General features: G+C 40.8%; 1 long non-coding RNA gene across 3 annotated transcripts; it reads right to left on the reverse strand.

Moving 5' to 3' along the window:
• Positions 1 to 446: 446 nt before the first annotated feature.
• Positions 447 to 23,155, reverse strand: LOC135311554 (uncharacterized). 3 transcript variants are annotated; one of them, XR_010371211.1, is made up of 4 exons: positions 22,630 to 22,685; positions 2,127 to 2,208; positions 922 to 1,059; positions 447 to 645 (listed from the first exon to the last, which is right to left on the reverse strand). It is a non-coding gene; the product is annotated as an uncharacterized LOC135311554 (long non-coding RNA). The 3 variants fall into 3 exon arrangements; XR_010371212.1 differs by lacking the exon at positions 22,630 to 22,685 and adding an exon at positions 22,963 to 23,155 and having other exon boundaries at positions 447 to 1,059; XR_010371210.1 differs by having other exon boundaries at positions 447 to 1,059.
• Between the last annotated feature and the right edge of the window lie 52 nt (positions 23,156 to 23,207).

Consider the following 23,207-nt stretch of genomic DNA (forward strand, 5'->3'; position numbering starts at 1 on the left):
GGGTGCAGCCCATGTTCACAGATGTTAGGCACAGGCAAGTCATGCTATTTTGGCTGCAGGTATCTGGAAAGAGTACTGCTCTCAGTCAGTCTCGAACTGCTCATCAGCACTCTCCATGGAGGTTACAATTACCTTGCAGAAGCATAACTGCAGGTACAATTACTTCCTCTCCTCGTCCTGTCAGAAGGTTGTGTTTTATAAACCTGTACATCAGTGTTTAAGATAAATCAGGTTCTTTTGACAGAACTACTTCAGGAGCAGCAAAACAAGAAGATGCTACCAGATCTGAAGGGACAGCAACCCTCTGTTTGGGAGGCTGGGGAAAGCAACCAGGGGCAGCAGAGGGTAAACTAAGAACGGTCATGTCTTCCATCCTGTTTAACTTCCAACTGCTCCTTATATTTCAACTTAAACACATGAAATAAATACTACACAGATCACTGCATGTCCAGTATTTTTTAATATATTCATCTTGTTTCTTTGCTTGCCTCAGATTCCCATAAGTAAGAAAGAGAAAGCATTTTCCCTCATTTTTTGTCCATGTTTTAGACCATAAAATTTCTGAGAGAACAAACATTTTGGCATGGCCTTGAAGAAGTCTTCATGCAGTGTTGCTCCAAACAGTGCCAGGACCTGTAGGCAATGCTGTAGTACAAATAATAAACACTGTTACCATCTTGTAAATTTGTTAGTTGCACTGAAGCATTCTTCAACACTCCAATAGTTTATTTCAATTTTAATATATATTTATTTAATATTTAATAATTAATTAATTTATTTAATAATTTATTTCCATTTTAAGAGTTTCTATATAGCATGTTCCAACTAGCAGAATTAGAAATAGAATATTCTGTAGAAAAGATCTGCTGAGCCTCTACTCTGTTTAAAATAGAACAGTCGCATAAGTAAGATTCACATTACAGTGCTCTTTAACTTTGAGAAATTGTCTGTTGCCTGAAGAGCTTCCACAGCTTGAAAAACTTGCATTGCAGCTTAGCAGTTAGGTTTACCCCCATGTAAACCATCAAAGTCTGTTATATTGGGTAGCAGGGGTCAGAACTGGAAAACAAACAGAATAAAATAAGTTTTTTAAATAATGAACCTCTTTGGAGGGAAAAACACAAAGCTCATTCTAAACCTTATGTCAACCTGTTAAAAATCATTATGAATAAATAATGTGCCAGCATTAGCTTCCTAGGAAGTTCACTCACTTACAAACATAATCCCTTCAAATTCCCATTTTGCATTTTTTAATGTTATCATCATCTAAGCTTGGCAATAGTACATTTTGCATTCTTCTGACATCATGTTTACAGTTAATTCTTTGAGAATCTTCTGAAGTTATAGGAGCACATTCTGAAAAAGCATTTCCAACCACAGCAATGATAAATATAAAATTACTTCACTTCCAGGATGCATTCTCTTGTTCTTAAAACTAATTTTCATTTCAAACTATGTTTTCTTTTAGTATCATTCTTGCCATCATGTGCTTGTTCATGATATTCTGTTTCACCACCTTGTTGTATATCTTAGCTCTAGTTTTGTGCTAGGCCTACTTTATTGGGCCAATGGTTTGTGGAGCACCATGCCTCAAGGACAACATTAAAACCATTAAGACCTATATATCTGCAGAACAGTGTACTTTGTGACTGTTTCAACCCAGAAGTCAAAATAAGGGAAGAGATATATACTTAGATGTTGGGGATGAGCTTTCTCCATTGCCAACACTTGGAGCCACAAACAGACTGGGAGACAAGATTTAAACTTATAATAGCTCTGTCCAAAAATGTCAATGGGTCCGTGGCTTGGTTGTATCATCATATTAAAATACTTGTCCTCCTACCAGGAAGGATATTCACCAAAAGCATATGAAAAAAAGGTTTTACTGACCATATCCAGGATAGCTCCCAGAAATGTACAGGTCAGTCTCTGAGATTCAGAGAATAAATGGTTTAATCCTGCTGATGGTCATCTTCCTTTTTTACATGACTGGTTTTGGGTGAACACCCTCCAAGACAGTTTAGTGTATATGATCTATGCTCCCACTGTTTATACCCACATTCTTTTCTTAGCAGCTGTTGTGGTCCAGGCCATTCGCCAAGGCTGGGCCACGGGAGCATACTCACACTGCAGCCCAGGCTTCTGGTCAATCCTTCTGGGCACAGGATGACTAGACACTGGAATCTGCCAAAGTGACATGAGTGGAACCTGGAACCAGTATTAGTGTCACTGGTGATTAATGACAGTCAAACTAATAAATGAAACTTCTAATTGCTTCTTTTCCCAAGCCATGATCTTAAACCCAACACTAACCAAATCCATGGACCAGACAAATAGGTGATAAATGCATGGAATATAGATATATATCCAGACTAGAAACCCATAGCAATATGTTTCACACTGAATTTTTCGATGATATGTTTACATAGTTGTTAGGCCTATTTCTGGTTTTTGCTCATATTCTGGCCAGCCCAATTTGTTTCCATTTCAGTTCATAAAGAGGGTCTTCAGCCATGGGACAAATTTGATTGCTAAAATGTGGTGAAATATATTGCAAAAAACATCAGCCTACTGAATCCAGACAAATTCCTTCCCAACAATCTGGCACATACTCCTTGAAAGCCAGTCTAGTTAATGGAGGGCAAAGGGATATGTTTTGAGAGGGTCAGATGACTTTCACATTTCTAGCCATACATTATCTCTCCCTATCTATGCGCAAACCTGGGGAAAGGATTAAGGCTTTTGCTGAACTTATGCACTTGCAGGGTAGAATGAAAGGTCAAGGGTCTTTGAATGATGATTTATTGCCACAGTTTAACATAGTAGTGTCTCTAGACGCCCAGGGACTAAAAATATGCCATATGGATGCCAAGTGAGAATGTACTGGTAGGCACAATGCAAGACTCGACACCACAAAATAATCTGTTGAAGAGCTTTGCATCGTTTCTGAGGCTCCTAGAGAAATGGCTACAAACATATTCTGCAGTGTTCTAAGCCATACTTGATACCTTGTTTGGTCTTCCCATATATCCATCTCAAACCCTATTACTCTAATCTTTTAGTGGAACTGTAGGGACTGCTGTCAAATATTCCCATTCTAAATGCAAGTTTTCTATTATTTAATGTCCATTTCCAAAAGTGTATTGTCCTTTCAGGTTGCAGAATAGAAACATGGGTTTAGTAATAATTTCCCTGCTACCCTAGCTGCTCTGACAACATATCCCTTGTGGCATGCCTTACATTCTGAGTCTTCACAGGGACGTTATGGCCTGTGTGGCATGGTTCTTTGCTATGTCTCCCACAGCTTCTCCATCTTCCTTCCTGTTAAAGTTTGTTGGCTTTTTTCCTCACTCACTGAGCACTCCTTCTGATATTAAAAGTGCTTGCAGCTGTTCTTTTCATGTTTGTGTTACTATTCTTCACTGGTCTGCTGCAATCTCTTCTGTGCTGCTAGTATGTAGGTCAGCATCGCTTTTGCTCAAGCTGCTGTTAGCGAGCAATCTGGGCCTAAGTGTAAGTTGTGCTGATAAACTGGTTGTCTCTATTGCCAAAAATCATTCTGCCTTTTATTAATTCTTCTTTTAACATTCTGTATATGCAATGTTCAGCAAAACTGTGATCTGCAGTAATAAAAACTTCAGCTGGTTGCCCTTGTTCTTGGCACCTCCTAGCAAATTTGGCCTTTTCATGTATTATATTTTACTTGTCCATGACATCGACTTCAAAAGTATCTTTTTGCTTTTTTTCCCCCTCATCTTTTTTTCTTTCTTCTGTGTGAGACACTGGCAAGCAACAGCAGCAGGAATAGCCAGGGCAAATACCAAGGTGTCTATGTGACATTCTTATACCTTTCTGAATGAATTCCTGAAATTTTCAACTCCAGCAGCACCTAAGTTGCCAAAATCAATATTCTTCAACGGGGCCATTTACTGTTCAGGTTCCACTGCATGTATTTACCTGTTTTGTGATCCACATCAAAGAGAGTCTTTGTGCCCAAGCTAGTCAAATCTAGGAGATTCTGGAGCAGGCTGGCCATCTCTGTCTTGTATATTACCAAGATTAATAACCATCCTACAAGCCTTTGTGCATATACAACACAGGAGGCTCTATGCTCAGTCTTTACCTACGTCACACAGACAAATAATTTTTCACTGTGCTTATAAAAAGCAATCATATTGAAACTACGCCTTCAGGCACTGCTTACTGCAGATTCTGAGGCCTTCTTTTGCTGTTTATCCTTCTCAGATGCTGCGACTGTGATATTTTACAAGCAAGGGTCTTCTTGCAAAAAGGGGTCAGGGAACCCACCAACACAGAGACGAACGCAGACATCATGGAAGTAATACTGCTACAAAATCTGAAGAACTTAGAGGAAATGCTTTCTTGGGATATTTTCCTGAACCTCAGGTTTGACTAGGGTCATGGCCAAGCTGCTGTCCCCCTTGTCAAAGGAATAAGAAGCTTAGTCCCAAAAGTTTAGTACCCTTTGGTAGCACTGCAGCGCATAACATGCTTGAAATGAGCAGCAAAATATGTACAATTTTGACACTTGCAGGGCAAGACTTGGAACATTCTGTAGGGAGATAGCTCCCATCCAATAGCACTAGCAGATTTCCTTTCAGGAGCGCATAACAGTGGAGGAGAAGTCATTATCACTTTGCAGACTCTCACCAGCCAGCTAGCAAAGAGTTTGGGGCTAGGTAGATTGGCCAAATGAGCTGGCTGGGGAGATCCACAATGACATGCTGCAGAGCATCAAACTTTGCACAAAAGTTTGTGCACACAAAAGCAAACATGAGGTTGTTTTTCCATCTTGGACTTCCCAGGAAATGTACCTATATTCGTTTTTATTGTTTCTCTTCCTCTTCCAGGATAATGCCATTTTACATAAATTGAAAGGCTTCCCATTCACTCATAATGCAGGTCAGCATGGGACACTCTTGCATAGCATGACTATCTACATTGTCACAATTCACAAAGCCAATGTCTTCTGCACCTTGGGAGATATTTGACGTGGAGAAGCCAGTAGAAGTCCATATGTCAACCTGTGGCAGACTCCTGTGACACCATGTGCCTTCAAAGAGTAAAATGGCACAGACTGATTGTCAATTTTCTAATAGCCAACAGCAGGGTGTTGTTGGGATGTCCCCTCACCTCCCTGCAAGTGCTCTGGTCTGCCTCAGGCCCCACTCTGAACTCCACAATGCTTGTAAACGTTTTCTTTTTACTTAGTCTTTTTCCCGCCCCTCAAAGGAGCCAAAGGGAAATCAACATAAATGTGCAGATCATGAGAAAGCTTCTTTATAATGTCAGGACTTAGACTTTCATAGGTTCAAGGTTACAGGTGTCATTAATGCAACTGGGAGATTACAAAGGCGCAAGGCCTCCAGGAGGATCACCCTGAGCAGAAATTGAGGGCAAGCCCTTGGCGCTCTCCCCAGTTGTACTATTTTCAGATGACACAACATACAGTGAACCCGATTTTCATGCTGAGGCTATCATGCAAGAGAACCATGTATTTTCCTGGGACTGAAATTATATGTATGTATAATTAGAAAATCAATTTTGAAGGCAACACACCAAATTGTTAGAGATAACATGTTCCTGGGATTGACTAACCTTCTCACACTCTCCCCCTTCCCACATATTTTTTCTTTTTTTTTTTTTTTTTCTGAATCTTTCCTTTCCCAGTTCCTTTGGTTCATTTTTTTGCAGTCTAAGGCACTCTCCCATCTCCATTCTCTAGGAGAGATAAACTCATCTCTGACACCACATAAACATGAGCCCCTTGGAGATGATCTGTAAACTGCAGGCATTGTTTAAGTGGTCCACTCTTGCCCAACAGGATCCCATATCTATCCTGGCAACTATAGAGGGCTCGCTGGGCTTTCTGTACACCCTCCACACCCTCCACTTCTCATGCACTCCATGCAGCAGAAAGGGGGAAGTAGGTTTTAGCAACCCCCAAGTCTGTTTCACAAAGGTGCACGGGGCTTGTGTCCAGCACAAGGTCTCTGAAAGTTCTGGATCCTGAAGTGTAATACATTAACAAAGCTCTTCAGGTTAGGCAGCAGGAGGCCACTGTGGCAGGGGGCATCTGTATCATCTCCTAAACAAACATTGATAAACCCATGTATGGTGACACTCCATGTGTCTGAATCTCAGGGAACAGCACTATTCTTAGCTTTTGTCAACAGATGCAGCACAATGTTCCCCTTCTCCACCACCCTGGCATCCTGAATTGGGTGTAGATGAATATGCGTATGATCAGCCCTGTCTAACAGCCCTGAATACTAAAGTTTTGGTGTTAACACTTCATACACCCACAACATATTCAAGACAGTGACAGATTAGCCATACCAACCCCCTGAATAAAGAACAAAACCACAAAACCTTTCTAGGTTTAGTACTTCAATATTTGACTGAACTTACCAGCTCCCTTTCTTAGGAGGAAGGCAAGAAGTACATGGAGCACTTCATGGCTTTCAGAAGTGGTGCTCCACCACAGAGCAGTCCCCAAGACCCAACTTCTGAAACAAGAGCTGCTGGTTCCAGTGTCTGCCTAGGACCCTGTCATGGTTCAGCCCCATTTGGCAACTAAACACCACACAGCCGCTTGCTCACTCCCCCCACCCTTCTGGGATGGGGGAGAGAATCGAAAGAGGAAAAGCAAAAAAAAACCAAAACCTGTGGGTTGAGATAAGAACAGCCTAATAATTAAAGTAAAATAATAATTATAATGCTTATTATTATAGTAATAACAATAATGATAATATATTAAAAAGGAAAAGGAGAAAAGGGAAAAAACAGAAACCGCTCACCACCTGCTGACCATCGCTGCCCGTCCCCGAGCTGCGATTGCTGCTTCCCTCCCCTGGCCAGTTCCTCCCAGTTAACATACTGGGCATGATGTTACATGATATGGAATATCCCTTTGGCCAGTTTGAATCCGCTCTCTCTTAGCTGTGCACCCGGCAGAGCATGGGAAGCTAGAAAAATCCTTGACTAGTACAAGAACTACCCAGCAACAACTAAAACATCGGTGTGTTATCAACATTGTTTTCACACTAAGGCCAAAGCACAGCACTATGCCAGCTGCAGTCAAGAAAATTAACTCTATCCCAGCTAAAACCATGACAGATCCTGAAGTAAAACCCTCCCAAGGAGCAACACTAGGGCTAAAAGATGAAGCAGCAATGAGCCAAGAGGTAACGGTATGGTAATAGTTGGTTGCTTCTAACGATCTCTCTGTGTGTCACAGTTAGCATGCTCACCCACAAAAGCTGTGGCGGGTGGCAAGGAGATTTTGACAGCTTTCTGAAATCAAGCCCTGCATCTTCCCCTGCTCATGCACTCCCCTTTCACTAACACCTTTTGCCTTTTCTCCATCTTCTTCCCTTGCAGGAAAACTGTTGCTGGCCGTTGCAAAAGACAGTCACCTAAATGTGCATTGCACTACATAAGTTTTCCATGGCTTCACACTACAGCACTATTTTTTACTACTGTAAGCATTGCTATTTTTAGCTATATTTTAACTACTAAGCAGTGATAAAACTGAAGAAAGCTCTTCTTTTTTTTTTTTTTGTGGGAAGAAAATGCAGCCCATTTTTTTAGAACAACAGGAAAAGAAAGCAGATTGTGACTGTCAAGTGTAAGAACTGCTCATAATATTCAGCTATGTGGTGCCTTTTAGTCAAGTGTCAGAGACATTAAGAAATTAAGCCTTACAACATAGCTACAAAGAAGGATTTTTTTTAAGAACGTTTTTATGTGCTGCTTGCACTGCTGGTGTTTTATAAAGCTGATATCATCACAGTTTTTATGGTAAATAATAATATCAGCAATCATCAATATCAGAAACACACTAAATCAAAACTGACATCTAAAAATGGGATTTGCCCACAGGATACGTAATTTCAAGACATTTGCCTTGACTGAAGAGGATTGCCTTGATTTTTCTGCCCAAATCCTCTGTTTTACAGTACTTTGTACAACCTTGTGCTTGATAAGAATATGTATAGCCCTCCATCAGCCATTCTGTCTTTACCTTCTATTCATTTTTCATACTGCCTGTATGAAGCTCGTAATAACTTCTGCATTCCTTGTAGTGATCAGAATCGACAATCAGTCACAGACTGAGCATCACATTCTGTTTCACTTTCAGGAACAAGTGGACAGCCCAAACAGCATGAACACATAAAAAAAAAAAATGCATGATGGGTTTGTGTCTGTCCTTCTTCTCTTTCTTTTGTGTATAGTATAGCTCTTGGGGTAATTTCCATGTACATTTACCAAAAACAGTAGGGTAGGCTGTTTCTTCTGGTATCATGAAATCCAAAAAGATGAGGCTAGAACACTGTACTTGAGTGCCTAACATTAAATAAACATGGCCTCTGGATAAATAGTTGGTACTTCAGAAAATGAGGCCACACACTTAAGTGCTAAGTGTGGATACACATGTCTCTTTCTATAGAGAGCCAGGCTTGAACATTTTAAGCCCAGTGCATAAATCCTCAGAAAATTAAGCTGGATGGTGAATCTGTGCTTCACTGTTACAGGAACAAGGAACAAGGGCAACTGAAAACCCTAACAGAGATTTGCTATGGGGCAAATAAGATATGTCTCTTCAGATGACCAACTGGTCATCAACTAAGTTCCCATCGACTTGGGACTGCCATGGGGGAAGTAAAAATTCTCCTAGATTGCCTAAGCCCACCTTGAGTTTCAATTGAAGGATGTATAAAGATCTAAAACTGCAAGATAAGTATTTTCTCAAAAGGTAGTTTTGGATCAAGCAAAACAATTTATTTTGATCAAATTAAAAATGGATCATTTCAATTTTGACCCTAGTACGTGCATAAAATAGAATATAATAACAATATTTTTAAGCTATTTGGAAATCAGGATATTATGTCAAAAACAACTTGTTCCTGCAGAGAATTTTTACTTTATTGAATCAGCAATTTCCAATGGAAAATATCCATCAAAAATTGTTTGACCAGAACTACATGGGATGCAACACCAAGCAGGAAACTGAAGCCCTGATGCACAAAAGCACGAGAAGTGAAGACTGTTGTATATTCCACTGTGGTACTGAGTGGACACACTCTAAACTATAGTCATGATGAAGCAATACACTAACAAGGACTTTCACCTTACTGTTGTGGTTGAATGCAATAAGGAGCAGTCCAGATACACTAAGATGTTCTTACTTCTGCTTCTGAAAACCAAGCACAAAGTTAATGTTTGGAATGAAGCTATAAATTAAAAGTTATAGTAGTTGTATAGGTTTGAAATTAATTATTGCAAAACTTTATAAAAATATAACCCAAAGTACTTTTTAATTCGATTCTAATGTTTTCTTTTTTAAGGTGACAGCTGGAGTCCCATCTGTCCTTATTTCTCACAACACAATCCATTTTGTATTATAATACTTCCAATATGGTTATTACTATTGTTGGTTGTAAACGAGAGTAAAGTTTCAGCCTGGAAAATTTAATTGGCCTTCAAATAAAGCTGAATCAACTCGCAATATATTGTCGCTCAACATATTGAAAGTTATGTGGCACTGAAAGCAACAACAAATAGCCAGAGAAAAATATATTGTTGCCTGGTATTTTAGTATATCCCTTAAAAAGAGCTGCTTCAAATGCATAAAGCATTAAAAATAGAAATAAATTGTATTGAAATTCACTATTGATTTTCTTTAAGGTAACAATCCAGATTCACTGCTTATGACATTATTTTACACAAGGAACCACTGTATTCAGATCATTAGAAGGACAAAATATTGAACACAAAAATATTGAACACGTTACTTGTTCTCACAGTATGCCCCAGCCCTGCACACTAGCACTGAAAGCAATTCCCCCCACCATAGCCCAGGGTAGTAAGGTTATTTACAACCCCTGCTTCATCTGAGAGTAGGGATTTGCAGCAACTGGCCAACCTCAGGAAATCATCAGTCCAAAGGACAGAAGGAGTTTTAATGCCCTGGAAGTTATTTCCTCTCTATGTTTAATCTACAAATACTGCATGGTTGTTTCTACAGCACCCTGAAGTACAGGGAGATAAAGCATGTCCATGAAAACATTGGCCTAGCTGGACAGACAAATTATATGCAACAGGAGTGTTGTTATTTATGTGAGAGCTCTTGGGCTGGGGTAGATAATGCTGATGACAGACTAAAGACACAAAGAGGCTGAAGTGATCTGGCCTAGTCAGGACATACAGGTAATGATATATGTAAAACCTATTTCAAGCATCACTTGCAAGCTGGAGTAGTTCTCAATATGAAACATGTACATATGTCAAATATCCCCATTTTGACCACAGTGAAACTCTGTTAAGCTTATGACTCAGGGTCTTTTTGCTGTTTTCATTATTGAACTCAGAAAGTAATTTTTCAAAGTACAGCTGTTCCATGTATTCATGTTCTCTAACTAGAGGAAGAAGGCTGCAGAAAATAAAAAAGAATGTTTGACTGTTTTCTCTATGCACCTCTGAAACCATCTCCAACACTAAGGAGGTGGGGCAAATCAGAAAGTAAAGCTACAGGTAACAGAACTCCCACTAAGGAAGTTCCACTTGTGCTTCAGTGGGGCTGCATGCTTCCAGTGATACTGCAGCTGGTGCTTAGGGAAGAGGGGGGAAGTGTCAGCCCCTCTGTGGTGTAATTGGAGATCAAGATCAATCCAGCTCCCCATGATCCAGCTTGGCCAGTTATTTATTGCCCACATCAGTAGCAAATGGGTCCATGGTTAAATGTTGTTCACGTAACCTTCATTTCACATAATATTTGCAAGGGACTGGCTGCATAGTTGAGCACTGGAGCTTAACCTGTGGACTGTGCTTTAAGAGGCCTGCAAATGGATGAGAACTGGAGCAGGTTGTTTTCTTCATCCCTTTGATGGCTTCATTTGATAGACCAGAAATGGGACTGTCCATTCCATACTAAACTGATGTCCATATAATTACATACCCAGATATGATTGTCTCCACCTACCAGCAACTATGATGGCATTAAACAAAAAATCCAACTTGGTGTTTTGTTCTATTTCTTTTCTTGCACAATGCGACTTAGTTTGGGATTAAGTTTATATATTTACAGGCTTTATGTGTTCAAGGTTTTCTGGGGGTTTTTTATATTATTTTTATTTTTAGAAATTAGTCTATTTCCACTTAGGAAAAAAAAAAAAAGACATTCAGTGAACAGGCCAACCGGTCAAACCAGGCCGAAGAAAGGAAGAACTTTCCAACTGATGGAATTCTCTCATTTATAGCAGTTTCACATATATCTTACTGTTTTGATTTAAATGATTGGACACTGCTATAAAAGGAGCAGTGTTCAAAACCCAGGAGACCAGTGTTTCCAATCAGAAGAACTGGAACTGCAGTCCAGAGTGCAAACATTCATGATGATCTGTTTGCAGAGCAGCTACAGACCCAGACAGAATCTCAATGAACAGTCAAACAGAATCAGTATATTTAACAAATTTATGCCATTTATGGGTGACTTTCTTGCACTGAGTTAAGAGGTTAAGGGACAGATTCAGGCTGGTGTAAAGTCTTGTAGTACAGTGCTTTCAGCAAATAGTTGAGTTTCCGAGCAAATTATCCACTGTGAAGTACAGCCTGACTGCAGTCCTCACCACAAGGATTAATACGCTCTAGCCTGTAATTACTGAGGATTGCCTATTCAGTTTGGAAGTATTCTGCTGGAGAGGAAAACATTTAATCCTGCTTAGTTATCATGAGTGGGCACATGGAGCAATCTGGCAGAAAGTGTTTTGCCTTTCTGGGCAACTGCTTGGTTTTCATATAGAAGGTCCAGATATGAAATACATGTGGGTTTAGCTTCAGCAGGGACTGCCCCTCTCTGTGAAGGGTGCTGGTGATTCCAGAATTCAAAACATACTGTCCTTCTCTTTCCTGGGGTCAATAGCTAGGTCATTTGAGCAAGCAGAAATATTTTGCATGACACCAAATGAGGAGGAAATGGATCTCAAGAACATAACACAGGAGCCCTTCTGTGTCAGACTTGAAAGTCCACATAGCCCAGTATCCTGTCTGTGACGGTGACTAGTGGCTAAGAAAGGATACAAGAAATAAGGCTTGTACAGAGTAACGTGGCTTTGGTCTGACCCTCCTGAGCCAAGACTTCTTAATAGCATAGAATAGAATTTCAGTTATTTCAAAGAAAGTCTTACTTCTATTATTCAGAATAAAAATTTAATTCCGTAATTCAGATCTTAAACCTGTACATTTGTAGATGACTGATTTCTTTCTACCTCGTAAAATACCTCAGGGGAGAAGGGAGAACAGGCTAGCTATACTTTCTTGTTGTCATCTAATTAAGTTCTGTAAACATTGATTTTTGCCCCCCTTTTCACTATTGTTCTGAGTCATTATTAACTGCCAGCTTTGGACATGGGACTTTTCAACAGCAGATTCCTTATAGCACTCAGAGACTTAACTGCTCACACAACTGGTCTTGAATTCAAATTAGAGATGTATTTTTTTCTGGTTTGGGGATTTGATCAGAATTCAGATCAGCACCAGAAGATAATAAAGTCCCTGGATACTTCCACATGGATGTCTCAGGGGAGCACACAACCTGGGTGATTAGAGAGACAGACCACTGGAAACCTCCCTGGGTGAACCTTAGGGTCAAAAGGCAGAAAAGCAGCCTACCAGCTAACCTGGGATGAGCACTGGGAACAACCATCACCTTCCTAAGAAAGGCTCCTTAAATCTAACCCTGTGAATCTTCTCCCATGGCAATTAAAACACCAGGAAGAGACAGAGGGATTCCTCCTTTACCATGTTACTCAGCACAGATTATTTCTTCTGTTGCCAATTGAGCTGGCAGGTACGATTGTTAACTGAACCAGGAACTTAATAAACTCAGAAACTATGTAAAAAGCAGAAATTTGCCTTCTGCTTTTTGTTAGAACAGTTTGTTTCTCTCTGCCTCTTCTCTCTTTTCAGGGCCTTTCTCCTACTTTCTTTAACAGTGATTATTTACAGACTGTGCAGCAATGACCACTCGTAGTGACACATTCAGGCTCTTTTATGCTGGTTTTGATTATAAAAACCAAAAAATCTTCACCTCAAAAACCTACATCTTGGCTTTCAATCTTTGTTCTGCCAAACCTTTGGAGGTCCAGGGACTATTTCTAAGGGTCCAGGAAAGGCCCTAAGAAAAGGCAGCCTACCACAGATTCATAGAATGGTTTAGGTTGGAAGGGGTCTTAGAGATCATCTAGTCCAACCCCCCTGCAGTGAGCAGGGACATCTTCAGCTAGAACAGGTTGCTCAGAGCCCCGTCCAACCTAACCTTGAATGTTTCTAGGGATGGGGCATCTACCACCTCTCTGGGCAACCTGTGCCAGTGTCTCACCACCCTTATAGTAAAAAATTTTTTCCATCAGCTCACACAGAGTCCTTGAACAGGGTCCTCACATTTCCCAGTAAATTGTTTAGGTTGTCCACAAATCAAAAAAGTTGAAATTATAGGTTTACTCTACAGCCATGTGATAGGGCTTCAAGGATTTAAGAAGAAAGCAAAATGACATAAGGTTCTCCTTCACTGCCTCATAGAGAAACAGTTACACACACTAGATCATAAAGAAATCACCACTGTCACACGGGTGAGATCAATGCCCAGGCTCATGGAGAGGAGCTTCCTCCTGTTCACCAGCCAGCCAGACTCTGAAGAAGCCAGCACCACTGGTTTTTGAGACCTGCTCCCTATTGAGAAGATAACCACATGAGGAGGTCCTGCCACCAGTGTTTTCACCCAGCCTCTGCCATGCCAGAGAGCAGAGGTCTGCCACAGCCCTAACATATCATCGACCTAATTGTGTCTATCACACTATGAGTATCAGTGCAGTAAGGTGTTCTTTTTTCCCCTTCAGTTTTTCCTCCCGTGGTTCCTCTATTTCTTTCTTCCTGCTAGTTCGTCCATGATATTCTCCCTCCCTCTTGCTGGCAGGTGCTTCATCTCCTGCATTTTCATAGACAGTTCAAATAGGTCTTAGTATTAAAACAAATTATTTTTAAGAGCAAGCCTTCAATTCTTTATCAAAAATGCAAATTAGAAAAGATTTTAAAGCTGCTCAATAAACTAATGGTGCAACAAAATTCGGCATGTTTCAGACAAAACTTGAAATTGCTGAACTGAATTATTGCATTCAAATATTACGATTCAGAATATTTCTCTAAGGTATGAACAGTATACAGATCTTCAGAAAAAAAAAAGAGAGGAATGGGGAAAAAGGAAATAAGAGTTATTTTCTCTTTTTCATATAACATGCTATACTGACTTTTACTAACTTGCCACATTTCTGTGACTGAATACTGTGGAGATCTTGATTGCTTCACTAAGGTGTAATGATTTTCATTGCCATCTTCTGTCTGTTATATGCAAAATTTGCAATGTATTGAGATGATAAAACAGAGATAGGCCTTGGCTTTGAGTTTATGAGCTGTAAAAAATCTTGGCAAATCATCCATCAGTGCTTAGGACATGTTTTCTTGGTGTGCTGTTTTTTCTTTAAACTCTTTGTTATCCTCTCCCTCAAAAGTCAAACAAAGAAACAAGGATTAGACAGAATTAAAACTTGGAGGCAAACAGGGTTCCAATTTATTACAATACCCAGGCTATACTGTTCAAGAATAATTTAAAAATCCCAGGCAATGATTACTAATATTGTAGAAACCTTTTAAACAAAACATTTGCAAACTTGTCATTGACTGATTCTCCTTCCAAATGCAGAGCAGAACATCCAAATACGATTGTTGCTATCAGTTTCCTTGCACTTAAAAAAAATACACAAAAAACTCACCAGGCTGTTTCTAATTGCCAGTGGGATGAATTAGTCATTTGCAGTAGAAAAAGGAATAAAGAAGTCTTTAAATTACTAAATAAATTAATGCCATCATATAACTTGCTAGATAGAATGAGAGAATTTAAGAACATCCAATAGCTTAGAGATTTATATTTCACATTCGTTCACTATGGAGAAATAACACCTCTGTATTTAATTTTGCAGCTACAATACCCACAGTAAATCTGATTTTGTTTTCCTTTGCAATACAAAGAAAAAGGAAGGAATGTTCTTGTGACATGGCATTTCTGGAGTCATAGATGTGCTACGTGCCTGCACAAGTGGCATGGCATTTGACCAGGAATTCTGCTTCTCGCTTGGTGGCAAAACTTTTCTTGGAGACTGGAAGTAGTATATGATGACCTCAGAGTGTAAAGGACAACCTGTAAATCCCTTTGCATTATATTCAGAAGACTTATTTTTGTGATGTCAGCGGGATTTCCATAATGCTTTTATGCAATTGTATTTTCCTGTAGCTATATTTTCGTGTGCTTGCTCTACAAGTGGATGAAGCTCACCTGAGCTTTTCTATAAAGGCTGGCTTCAGAGATAATTCTAAGCCATATCAGGAAATGAAGCTGTTTCCATTCCCAGATACACACATCTCACATAAACAAGTCCCAAATTCTAACATTGAAACAAACCATGAATCTCTATAGCTTAAAAAATTACCTTAGCCCTTCGCTGTAGAATTAACCTGCCCATTACTTTGGGCTTTGCCGACTTTGTGGTTGATAAAGATGGGATTTAATACACCTTTAGGGATTGTGGAAACCTCTGTTTTGTTCTTAAGCTGTGAAAGAGGAGAAAAGGCTCCACTGCTCTAGAAAACACTGATAGAAATGTAAGGGAAAGGAGCATCTGTAAAACAGAACCCCTAATTCTAGCTCAAAGCACCTCATTTTCAACTGTGGCTCCAGCCCCCAGGAAGTTGATCCTAAGGCTGTGCTTTCACCTTCTAGCTCTTTCAAAAATGCACTTCTCACTTCAGTGAAAAGCAGCCTGAGAAGCTATCCCAGCACAGATTTTCTAAAGAATGTTCATATTGCCTGAGAGTTTTTTCCAGTGGTTACTGCTGAAAAAGAAGGCACACTGAATAAAACCACTGTAACATAACGGGTCATATTGGAAGCAGCTGTGAAATACCTTTTTAAACAGGTGTTCATGAATTGTCATAGAATACCAATAAAGATATTTGGAAGTAATTGCCTAGATCAGACTTCATCTTGTGTTCCTTTCAATATTCCCGTATTTATTTGTAGTTGGCAGAGAGGTTCTTCATGCTTTCTGTATTCTGCCAAGAAGACAGGAAACCTCATTCAGCCCTGTTTGGAGACTCAATTACCTGACATGACATGAATGGTCATCCATGGAGTGTAATTGAATGCATTCTGTTTCTTATATTTTTCTCTAGAAGCAGCTGTTGCTATAGAAAGAAATGCAATGTCATTACTTCTGTACAGATTACTTCGGAGGCAGACAACGCAGCAGAGTGAAGAACAGTTCTGAGGTCTGTAGGAGATATATTTTGAAAGCAATTAAACTTCTACATTCTATATATTTGAATTTAATCCCCCCAAGAAATTACCTGGATCAAATTCTTCAAGGTGTTTAACACTTAAAGCTCAGAAAGGAGTTCTTAGTGTAATTTGTTTGACTCCAATATACAAATTCCATGTCCTACAGGTTTACAGTGATACTTAAAAAGACCTACTTGCTCTTGAAAATGCACAGATTGCCTGTCTGCAGCTCCAGATCCCTAAACACACTGGAGAATTTGTCCCTCGTGTATCAGTATTCAGTAGCCATGGAAAGAGCTGATAGCCTGTATAACATTTCCCTAACCAGACGTTTACATGAAAGATCCTGCCATCCAAAAAGGCACTAACTGGCAAGCCACTAGGCAGTTCCAGCAGTAGGACCAATGGCTGGATGGGATCCGAGACAGTTAAAACCCTAGGGATGAATTATCCTTCTGGCCTTTCTGTACTGAGATTCACAGATCACAGCATTTCTGCAATGAGAATTACTGAAGGTGAAAAAAACGCTCAAAAATTATTTGTCTAATTTCACATTTCTCTGGAAAAATAAAATGTGTTCTGATATCTTGAAATACCTTACACTAAAGAAACATTTCGGAGAAAAATAAAAGGTGGTCAAAGCCAAACTTCAGCTTTACTCAGTCATAGAAAGAATAGGAGGTTTAATAATGCCAGAATTTTTCTAGTCTCACTTCCACTGCTTCATGTTGGTATGATGCCTGCACTCAATAAATAATAAATTATGTTACTGCTGCTTGTGAATGACCTGGCTTCTCTGTCCTGCAGCAAGATCATCTTCACCATTGTCTGCTTAGAGGGAAAGGAAACAGAGATTGAAGACCCCTTCAAGCTACTCTAGAGGACTGACTCATCAGCAATGTGGGTCTGCCGGAATTTGGATTCTGACAGGCGGCTCTGTATCACTCTTCTGCCATTGCAAGTAGGTGCCTCTTGGTTGTTGTAGGATTCACTGAACAGCATCTACCCTGGCTAATCTTCTGTGCCTGTTGCTGGCATCAGCAACATGCCTGGTCCCAAAGTGTAAGTGCCAAGTACAGCTGGAGAAGAAGAGGCAGTGAGGAGGAGCTGCTGCATCGTGCTGTTCTCCACACAGCTCTCTAACATATCAGAGTTTGTAACTCTTAGGAGCAGGAGCTGAAGGGATGGTATAGAGCGCACAGGTGTTTCCCTTCAACTGGAGTGAGCAGGTGAATAGGGAAATAACAATGCAGATGAAGGAGGTTTCGTTAACAATCTCCCAAGCAGTTGCTCTAGACAAGAAAGCAAGCAACAACTTGACAAGACACTTAACTTGTTCCAGCTTCTGTGATCAAAGGTTGATATTCAGCACCTTGGGACTTAATTCCAGTAAATTTGAGATATGGTCTATATAGTGAAAAAAAAAAAAAAAAAGAAGAAAAAAAAAAAGACTAGGACAGATCCCTGCCTCTAATGCAAGAAAGCCTCAGTACCACAGCCACTACAAGAAAACCTGTTTTCCAACAATCAATTATGCAGTGCTCTCAGCTGATTGCACATAGTTGCAGCCAGCATTGGTGTGATTTGAGGGAAGCAAAAACAGTATTGTTCTTTGCAACGATCTAATTCCAGGAATTAATTATGAAATAAGGAAACGTGGAGAGAGGAAGGGGAAATGGAGAAGGGGGAAGGGACAAGATCTTTGACTTTGTATCTTTGCTTTTGCATCTTTGACCTTATCCTCCAGTCTTAAGTGAATCAGCTGTACAAATCTATCTGGCCCAGCCTTGGTAACCTTGCTACCTTAAAGCCATTTACTTTGGAGGTGGTGTGTCACTGCCCACTGCTTCGTTCTGCACCCATTTTGGCCCACACTTCTTTTTGATTCACCTTCATACAAACAGCTTGAACAATCCAAGCAGCTGAATTCAGAAACAAATAACATTAATAAAAAGTAGATATCTCCCTTTCTCTCCAAGTCCTTAGTACTCTGCTTTCAACAGAGGAACACTACCATTGGGCTGTGTTTTATAGCCCTAATGGACTTCCCCCCCAAGTTTGCTCTATCCCATTTGGAATGTATTTCAGCCACAAGTTCCACAGCTGGATTAGGTACCATTTAAAAAACACTCCATTTTTGTTTGGTTGGTCTTTTCTTGCTTGTTTGCTGCCTGAGCAACATTATTGCCTGCTTACTAGATCTTACATTATGCATTAAGACTTCTAGGGAGGTCCACTGAGATGAAAGTTACACAAAGAGCAAAGGATAGAGCCCTCTTTCTGTTGCCAGTGATTTCTTCCCATCTAATAATGACCTTTTCACTTAGGCTGGGGAATTGAGAGGTTGTAAAAAGTTGCAGTGATGGAAAAATACCAGGAATGTAAGTTTCAATTTATGGATTAAAATTAAGAACAAAGTAAAACATTACCAAAAGTGCAAATGCTGATTTACAAACCCAGTCCTCGTAATGGTACTGGGAATCACTGTCTAACCTTTTTTTGCTCTTTTTACAATCTCCACATTAAGCAGAATTTCTACAGCCCTAATTTCTGTAATTGTTTTCACTTAGTCCAGGAAAAGAAGACAGGTAAGAACAGAATCTATGAGAAAGGAATAACCTTTAAACATCTGTTATCAGTAGCAGGTATACGCTGACTCATGAAATTATTAAAAGGTATAGATGATACAGTTCTGAAAATAGTACTGTATTTATGAACAGCTCTGGGAGTTTATGGTGTGATTAAATCTAGTGATTAAAGTTTCTAATGCAAAACCTGATGTTATGAATGGCTGAGCTATGCATGTATTCCAAAGCTCAGCTACTGGTTTTTCCCATGACATTTGACACATGAGATTTCCATTTTAAATGTGCCATTCGTTATTTAAAGGCAAAGCAGGGGGGTTATCTATTATTACTGGATTTGGCAGTTTGTCACAGTTTTAAGATAAATAAGGAAAAAATACATAAACCAAAACTAAATGAGAATGAAACAGTCAAGCAGCACTTAAAGTCTGCGAGTTGTCAAATCTGCCCCCACCATTATCAGTGTTTGCAAGTATCTAAAGGATTTGAACAAAAAGAAGCATGAGAAATTGATTAAAGAGGGCATCTGAAGAAATGGAAGGATATTAAGCAAACAAGATGTTTGAAAGAAAATCAGGAAAAGATTCCTGATGATTAAATTTTCCCGACTAAAGAATAATTTCACAGAGGAACGTCTGTAATCTCTTTTGTTCCAATGATTTGAAAGTTAACTTGAATGAAGTACAGGCAGTTTTATATAAGGACATAATTAGTCTTTTACACTGTATTTCTATTATTCTGTATTATCATTTCCATTATCCTATGCTCCAAAATTACTGCCTATAGCCAGACAGAAATCAACCTAGCAAAAGGGAAAGAATCCAGATGCAAGAATAAGCAATTACCTCTTTCCTTAATGTTTTGTCTCCTCTACAGTGTATTTATTTTTGTTTAGGGACCAAAGATCAGTGGCTGGAGTTCTCCATCTTTCACAAGCTAAGAACTGTGTATTCAGTTAGAAGCTGAGAAACTCCCAAGAGGATGATGGGAACATGCTTCACCTCAGTTTAAACAGTCTGTCCCCAGGCAGCATGTCCTTCTGCTCATGGTGGGACACAGCAGACCACAGGTCAGGTCCCTGCCCTCCTAATCCCTAACCCCTGACTGTGTCTGGATTAGCATGCACCTGGGATCCCATTGGGAACACAACTGTGGGTCCTGCTGTGAAAATACTCTGGCTTGAAGTAGAGGAGGATCTGGGATGGCTTCTTGGTCATAGAAATCTTGCAGCCTTCATGGTCCAGCAGATCTACTACCCCAAACCACTGGAGAGATATACACCACCCCTGGCCACAGCATCTTCTTCTCTGCCTTTGAGGTAAATGCAAAGTGTGGTGCTGCTTTCAGCACCCAAAGCTTGCCACAGGGCATATCCACAGGCCTGCGGGTAGCCACAGCGCACAGGAGGGGCTGCTGGAGCCCCTTAACAAGACCACATAGGGGCCCACACCTGGGAGAGCCCTGCTGCCAGGATTTCCTGGGGGTGTCTGTGCAGGGGACAGTGTGATGGGGCTCTTCTGGGAGTGTGTGGAGGAGGTCCAGGGTCTGGCCCAGAGTGGGAAGAGGCAGGATGGAGAAACGGTCCTGGACTACCTGTAGGAGAGTTTGAAAAAGTACAGGCCCACAGGGGCTGGGGGCAGACGGCACAGAGGTCTCCTGTAGAAGGGGTTGTGGCTGCCCAGGTGACTACATTGTCTCAGGTAGCACAGATCTACCTCTGCATCCAGCCAGAGGATAGCAGAGCAAAAGGAGCTACACAGACAACATTACATTTTGTCCCAAGTTCCCAGCATCCCATGGCTGTACTTGAAGGGGGAGATAACTTGCTCTACTCTTCCTCAGACAGGCAAGATACTTGCAGGGAAGCATCGTTTGCATGATGTCTCCTCAAAGGCAAACCAGCTCTTTCCCTCCTCCCTGCCTTCATCTGCATGCAGTAGCTCTCCTTACTCAATCCTGCATCAAAACCTGCAGGCACTTGAGGAACTGCATGGGGCACCTGAGCCAACACCAGGACTTGGTCTCTCTTGGATGCCTACCACTAGATGGCCTTAATCATAACCTAGAGCTGCTATTTCCAGGAGGTCTAACAGCATGAGAAGACAAGAGTAGTTGTACTGAGTGAGACCAACATGTTTATCCTAGTAGCCTGTCTTGGATGTAATTACTGATAAGCATGTACAAAGGTATTTTCCCAGAATAATTTTTTAGTGTGTCCAGTGGTCTTTCCAGAGGGTTATTTTCTCAGCCAGAGAAGACTTTATATATTTAATAAGCTTCAATAGCCTTTTCTACCTAGAATTTGCCTAAGCCCTTTCTGATTACATGTAAACCCATATCCATATTTTCACCCCACACCCAATGCCAAGGAGTTCAAACAGATCATTTTAAGAAAATCAGTACATCTCCTTTTACACCCAGTGAGTTTGATCAACCTATGTCAAATGTGTCATTTCTAGATATCATCTCTGACTGTCTGTATATAAGTCATACTTAGGTTTTGCGGCAGTGATATATACATCTTTTAGGAAATGGACCAAACCCATCACATCAACTCACTTTAACCAGATCACAAAGTTATTAATATATGTTAGTCATTTGTAATCCCTATTTACCTGGGTATTAAGGGTCATAGTTAGCCCTGGGACTTAGGTATAGAAGATCCCACAAGCCATCATTCATCCTCAGAGCTATGCATTCCCTCATGTTGCTGTGTACAACAAATAAGAGCAGACTCCAGATGGAAATAAAAATAATATATTGAACCACTTTACACATTCAAAAATTTCTCTTATTTTGGCTGCTCATATGCTTATTGTGAAGTAGCATGCGAAATTGTTCAGGTATTTGCATTTACCTTTGGTGACCTACCTGAGGGTTAGTGGGAATAAAAGGAAACCTCAGTGGAGAGGAGTTCATTACATACTGTTAAAAACAGTGAAGTACTTAGGGAAGCTTTGATGATGCTGTCTGGCAGAGCCACCCAGATTTGCAGGTGTACCTGCTCACCTCCATACCAGAGAGCTTTTGGGTTCCTCTTTGGAGCACAGAAGTAATTTCTATACTGTGCCTCAGAAAAAGCAGAGCGGGACCACACAAACCACATACCTTTGCATCTATCCAGTACAGACCCAGGCAGACACACTGCCTCTTGGCACTCCTGTGGCTCATGCCAAGACTGCCACAGCCTACTCACCATAAAGGTGGCTGCAGGACCCTTCCCCTCATTTTTTCCCCCTGGCCTCTGCCCCATCATAATGCCTCCTGCATAAAAACAAAGATCCGACACCAAAGGACCACCTTATACCATCCTGATACTCAGAAAGTGGGCTAAGCAGATCAGAGGTGGGGACGGAGACCAGACATACCTTCCTCTACTCCTGCTCCATATTTTGCACCAAAGGAAGTGAGAGTTTCCTCCTTACCTAGCTGCTTCATCCAGTCTACTCTGAGAGTAGACCCAGGCACAGTTTTGGTTCTGTCTAATCCTCCTCCTGTTCCTTATGAGCTTTCAGTGACAAACACCAATACCCACTGCCAGCACCACAAATACATCCCCTCACACCCAGGACAATCAGCAGCACCTATGAGCTTTCAGGGCAACAACACACACCCCATCATAACCTGCCCTACCTGTTCGGAGCCATGAAGAGAGTACAAACACTCTACACAGGAGTGAGGGGGATTTGCCTTTCTGTGCTGTGGCTACATATTTACCCAACACTTTACATACACAAACAGTCAGCCCACAAGCACAGATGGTGCATGATTCACTAAGGGCTCTGATCACTGACTGCCACTAGCTTTGGATTGGACCCTGGGAAATTGGGCTCTGGGAAATTACCGTAGGCGGTTGTGTAATTCAGTAATGATTTTGCAGACAAAGGCTCCAGCTGCCCTTCCTTGAATGGCAGCTTGGAACAAGGAGACTGGCACAGGCTGGTAGGATTATATATGTCTCCTTACCTCTGGCAACACCAAGAGTGGAGGAAAAAAATTCACGACGTGAAGGGCTACACACTGGAGCAGCAACGTGGACTGCTGCAGTCCTCCCTCAGTCCTCCTGGTGCCTGTGGTCCTGCTGACACCTGGTACATCCCACTGGATCCAGGGCCAGTCTGGCAGAAGCAGCCAGGTCAGCAGCTGGGTTGCCAGCCCTTCTGCATCTGGAAATGCTCAATGCAATAAATTCCTGGACAGCTGCAGCTTAA

Source organism: Phalacrocorax carbo, chromosome 1, assembly GCF_963921805.1.
Source record: "Phalacrocorax carbo chromosome 1, bPhaCar2.1, whole genome shotgun sequence".
NCBI lineage: Eukaryota > Metazoa > Chordata > Aves > Suliformes > Phalacrocoracidae > Phalacrocorax > Phalacrocorax carbo.